The sequence below is a fragment of the Vigna unguiculata genome, chromosome 5 (assembly GCF_037176805.1).
Source record: "Vigna unguiculata cultivar grain cowpea cultivar isolate G323 ecotype 2 chromosome 5, ASM3717680v1, whole genome shotgun sequence".
NCBI classification, from domain to species: domain Eukaryota; kingdom Viridiplantae; phylum Streptophyta; class Magnoliopsida; order Fabales; family Fabaceae; genus Vigna; species Vigna unguiculata.
In genome coordinates this window covers 40,872,086-40,878,085 of record NC_140796.1, presented here as the reverse complement: position 1 = coordinate 40,878,085, position 6,000 = coordinate 40,872,086, and the positions used below count along the sequence as shown (strand labels likewise).

The following is a 6,000-nucleotide window of genomic DNA, read 5'->3' as shown; positions in this document are numbered from 1 at the left end:
ACAAACAAACAGAAAATATTGGAGTTTTTAAATTGCAGGTAGTAGCGGGGTTTTAGAAACCCCTGACAGTAGCGGGGGTTTAGAAACCTCTGGTAGTAGCAGGGGTTTTGAAAATTCTTGGCAATAGCGGGGGTTTTGGAAACCTCTAACAGTAGCGGAGGTTTTGTAAACCCTAGGCAGTAGCAGGGGTTTCGGAAATCCCAAGCAGTAGCGGAGGTTTCGAAAACCCCAAGTAAATTGTGTTTTTCCAGGGATTGCTAAAAACCCCGATAATCTAATAGCAACGCTGGTTCTTCCAGGAGGATTGCAAACCCCTGATAAACCCATTAGTGGGGGTTAAAATCCCAAAAAATGTCAAATATAACTCCACTAAAAATAATTATTTTTATAGTAACGTAACTAATGGTTGAGGGTTGAGATTGAACATGGTGTGTTTAGTGAACCTCAGTGATAAACTTACCTATTGTGATAGTAGTAAAGTAGTTTTATAATTATTTTAAAGATATAAATTTATCTTTTTAACGTGAAAACTAAATAAAGATATTACCTTTTTTAATAGAATAATTTTATCTAAAATTTATCTTTTAATTTTTGAAAGGCAGAATAACTTTAAAATTATCATAAATACTTTTATTATTGATTAATAAGAAATTAACTATTTGTAGTGGATTATGGTTTTGTTGGATAAAAGGTTAGGAACATCACTTCAATAAAAATAAAAAAACAGTTGACAAAGCTTCCTTATCCGACAGAGATTAATAAATTCTTATATTTTATGTGTCACACTTATTTATGATTTTTTTTCACATATTAACGTGAAAGATGATACATTTTAGAAATCAAATAGTGATTTACTTATTAAATAATAAGTAGGTTATTTTTAAGTGATTGGAAATTATAAAATATTAAGAACTTACTTCTTCTTTCTTTAAAGTATAAAAACCTTAAAATATCAAAATAAAGGATAAGTAACAAAAATCCAAAATCCAAATTATTACCATAATTTAAAAAGAGGTAAAGACTTATCTTTATTTGTTAATAATGACTTTCTTTTGTTTAACAATCTACAAATTAGAGGGACTTAATGAGAAGTCCCAAACAAAATAGTCGCAAACTTAATGCAAGTAAGGTTTTTTTTTTTTTTTTTATAAAAGAGAAAAAGTGGACAAAGTTCTTACATGAAAATATTATATTGTTGATGTGTGGTATAAAACAACCACATGAAAACATCATAATACACATTACCAGAATTTGAGGAAGTTAAAAAAAAGAAAAATAATATTTTAACCCACATTTTTTGACCCATTTTTGACCCACCACTCTATTCATCATTAGATCATTTATTTTAATTTTTTGTAGTGATATAATATGATAATCTAAAGGTGATGATAATGATAGATTAAAAGTGAGTCAAAAAAAGTAGATTAAAGTATCATTGTCTTAAAAAAAAAGTCCAAAACAAACTACAATCTTCTGAAGCGCGTGGTATTATTAAAATTGTAAATCATGAAGAAATTGACGAAGACATTTATGAAGGCATTCTTGGACAAAATAAAACCACGCTCTTCGCCAATGAGGATTGATCCAAAGGAGTGTCACCAACGCTACAAGTGCCATTGCATAACATGTAGCAAAACTCCAATAGAAGACATTGAAATCAATTTCAGAGTTTTCTTCTTCTACATCAGGCAACAAAGTTGGTTGTAGTGGTGGTATTAAACTGTCACTTTTACATGTATTCCATGTAAGATATGGATTTCCTTTGTAGCTACTCCCATCAAAGGTACAAAACTGTCCCTTTTCAAGTGCTCTACCTGATAAATTGTTGTAGGAAACATTGAAGACAGCCAAAAAGTGCAAGTCCTGTAACTGAAGAGGGATTTGTCCACTGAGGTTGTTATATGAAATATCTAAACTCTCTATGTTTTGTAGCTTCTGGAAGTTCTCTGGGATCATACCATTTAGATGGTTGTGAGATAAGTTGAGAGAATGAAGGCTGTGCAGATCTCCTATTTGGGGTGGAATCTCTCCTGTCAATTGATTACAAGACAAATCTAGTTCGGACAATAATTGGGAGCTATCACTGATGTAGGAAAGATACAAATTTTTTGTTATGAGTTGTATTGCTGCAACAATAGGTCCTGGGCTAAACGGTTTAAGCCTATTAGTAATATAAAAGGGAGTGGTAACATTTCCGAACGACATATTACTGAAGCAAGCAGGTATGTATCCACTGAAATTATTTTGCGAAAGGTCTAAGATATTGATTTGTTTTAATTGGCATATTTGACTGGAAATTTGGCCTTGCAAGTGATTACCTGCCAATAAAAGAAATCTTAAAGACCAAAGCTTGTATACACTATCAGGAATTGTTCCAGTAAACTTGTTCTCACTAAAATCAATGGCTCTGGGTAGATAGCGGTTGCCCATGAATAATTCAGGTATTGTGCCTGTAAAATTGTTTCCCTGCAGGAGCAAGATTTGTGGCGTTTTAAAGCAAGAGGGCAGTGCACCAGATAACTTATTGTGAGATATCTAACAAATTAAAATCATGTTGGTACCATTCCTCTGCTATTGCTCCTTCAATGTTGTTCCTTGATGCAGTTAAGGCGACAAGCCTAAGCTTTCTGATCGTACTCAATAGTGTTCCATTGAACTTGTTATTATCCATCATCAATGCTTGCAATGAGAAGCATCTGTTAAGAATGTGCTCAGGTATATTGCCAGAAAAGTTATTGCTCCCTAGAAACAATTCAATTAAGCTTGACATCTCTCCTATTGAAGCTGGAATAGGACCATCAAACTATTGTTTGAGACATCCAAAGTCTCCAAACGTGGGAAGAAGAATCCAACGTTGTAGGGGAGATTGCCTTGCAATTTGTTGTTTGATATGGACAACTTTATCTTTTGATACATGAGATGATTTTGATCAAAGGGTAGTTCAAAAGGTCCAGTGAAAGAATTATCAAATAAGTAGACCGTTTCTAAATTTGGGTTGTTCGCGAGCAACCAGCTAGGAAACTTACCAACAAGGTTATTTCCTGATAAAGCAAGATATCTCAAGCTACTTTGATTTGAAAGGAAAGTTGGAATTTTTGCTGGTAAGTTTAACTCACAAATGGAAATTAAGAGTTTTTCCAACTGAAATGGTGCAACCCAAGGCGGATTTTCAGTTTCCACTTTCATTTTGGTAATGTACAATTTCTTAAGCTTTGAATGGTTGGCAAAAATGTTGAATGAGAATTTACCCTCAAATTTATTGAATGCAATGCCAAGATGCTCGATAGATGTTAGTTGAGCAATAAAAGGTGTCACATTGCCACTTAAAAAGTTAAAGGAGAAATCGAGATAGCGAAGTGATGTCAAATTGTCAGGGCATGCATCCAAAGTTCCTATCAGATTATTGAATGACAGATCCAGCATCTGAAGTTGCTTCATGTTACATAAACCTAGACTCAAATAGCGACAAGTTATGTTATTTAAAGTGAAAAAAGAAGAAGAAGAAGAAGCAAGTTATGCATTGTTTACTCTGTCTTGTAAATATATTTATTTTTACCAGAAGTACCTTAAATTCATGAGAGTAATTTTTGATTGATTGATAATGCAACAAATATTACTAAATTCGTTTAAATTAATAATACACTTAAGAGTATATGCTACGTTATGTATACGTATACTTGATTAGGAGCAGCAAAAAATAACCACATAGATGATAGACACATAATATTAAATATTTTATACTTGCTCACCTTGATTTGGGAAAATTCCATTGATAGCAGCGTTAGATAGGAAAAGACCTTCTAGTTTGCTTAGATCAGACAAAACTTTAGAATAGAATAAAAGAGATTATTTAGCCACATCATTAACTTATATAAACTCTAAATTCATACTTCAAATGCAGAAATCGAAGTTAAAGAATGAAATATCATAGAGCAACCAAGTAGACTGAACATACCTTTGTCATCAAGATCCAGTTTGATTGGATTATAACCTAGGTTCAAAGATCTGAGAGAGGGGAAAGCAACTATGGACTTGAATATTCCCTTGTCAAAATTATTGTCAGCTAAGTTTAGTGTCTTCAACTTCTTGAATGCATAGAATTCAACGTTATGGCCATCTGAAATATTGTGTTAGATTATTAATAGGTATTGATTAAATTCCTTGACTATTCCCGCTAGAAAAAGAAATGCAGTAATTTGTGTGTCCATTAAGTAGAGTTATTATTGATATGTCTCCATATTTTCTATATATTTTTCCACTCTTATGACAAACTTTTGAAATTTCATATAACATTAATAATTTTTCTATAATCTATTTAAGTTAGCAATATAAATTGTTTCTCTCCATAAGTTTACAAGTAAATAATCATGTTTAATCAACTTCCGTCCACATAGGTAAACTTGTGTATTGATGGGTTACCCTACGGTTTGTTAAACTAAAAAAACCAATAAACAAATAAAATTAAAATAAATTGTAGATTGTAAATATAATTATATATGACGTTGCATTTGTAAGCAACAAAACTTTGGTTTTTATAGCTAAGCTATGTTACTTTTCTACCTTTTAGTATTGGAGTTAATTTTATTTTTGCATTACAAGCAAACCCTCAAACCTTAACATGTGTCTATGGTTCTTTAGGATGTTCCTTTGGTCGATTCAATGATCCAATTCAATTCAATTGAATATAATTATATTAGGTTAAATTTTACTTATGATTAGGTCAAATCTATTTCAATTCAAACTAACTTACTCTTATTTGGGATTAGGAGATTAGTTTAGCATGAGTGACCTAAACTCAATCAAGACTTACTCTTATATTTGTCATGACGACATTGTCTTCACTTGTACTCCATCTCAAACAAACATTAAAACTCCAGCATTTTCATCTTTTTCATTTTTCTTTGGCGTTTATCTATATCACTAATCATCGTAATATTCGATAAATAGACCTAAACATTGTTGCAGTGTATCTTTTTCTTCACATCAATCCTTTAACATTCTCACCTTTGCCCTTCGCCATTTTACCCTATTTTGCCTCCGGTGTTCGTCACTACTGCCTCTTCTCCAACACAATCTTCCCTTCGACCTTTGTTTTTGTCGAAACGTTTTGTATTTTAATTTTTCATTCTTTAAAATGAAAAAAATTATCTTTCTTCTCCATGAACACCTATCTATCTATCACTACCTATATTAGCAAGAACAAAAGCTTTGCCTTACAGAAAAAAAACACACCAATAATTTGTGTCACATGATTCTACTATTTGTTTTTTTTTTTTTGCACTTGGTTAGGTCAATGTGGTGGGTCGATTGTGATAGTGTTGATTTGTAATTTTTATTTTTGTTTATTATTACTAATTATTCTTATATGAAAACATGTGTTGATCATTAGGGAATAGTCTTATAATTTGTAAATGTTTTAGAGTTCACAGAAATTAAAAAGATTTTATACTAGGTCTATCACCGGCACAAGAACGATGAATGTTTAAGTCCTATGCTACCAACAATGTCCTCTAAAGGTTCTGCTCAATTAACAGTGTTTGAAGTTCAATAACCTCTTGTCAAATATTCCCTACAAATCAAAATCATGCTAAGGTCTCAAGCGAAAACCTACATAGGTTCCTTTCAAAGGTTTGAATTTATTACAATATGATAGCTGACAATATAATTTGCAAGTACTGTGACAAGTTATATAAGGTTAGTCATAAAATATATTGAACCATTAGTTTGATTATACATTCAAATGGTTGTTATATGATTCTAATAACTATTAGAATGTTGATAAAAAAAACAAAAGTACATGTTAAAAAAAGAATATGAGGGTGACACTAGAACCTTGAAATTGAAACTTGTTGAATTCAATTAAGAGAAAACTCTTATTGTACTTGCTAGGATAATAATAACGGATAAACTTCCTTGAATTAAATTTTTTAAACATTATGTTATTGATAAAAAATGGTTCAACTTATATAGAAGTTCTTGCTATCAGAATTACAGAAGATC

General features: G+C 31.5%; 1 pseudogene across 1 annotated transcript in view; it reads right to left on the bottom strand.

Moving 5' to 3' along the window:
- Nucleotides 1–1,406: 1,406 nt before the first annotated feature.
- Nucleotides 1,407–6,000, bottom strand: part of LOC114184175 (receptor-like protein 14) — a 29,829-nt pseudogene continuing 25,235 nt past the window's right edge. Inside the window, exons 6-8 of the transcript XR_014995347.1 lie at nt 3,956–4,117; nt 3,750–3,824; nt 1,407–3,449 (exon numbers count right to left, since the gene is read on the bottom strand). The product of XR_014995347.1 is annotated as a receptor-like protein 14 (transcript). The remainder of the gene's footprint in view (nt 3,450–3,749; nt 3,825–3,955; nt 4,118–6,000) is intronic.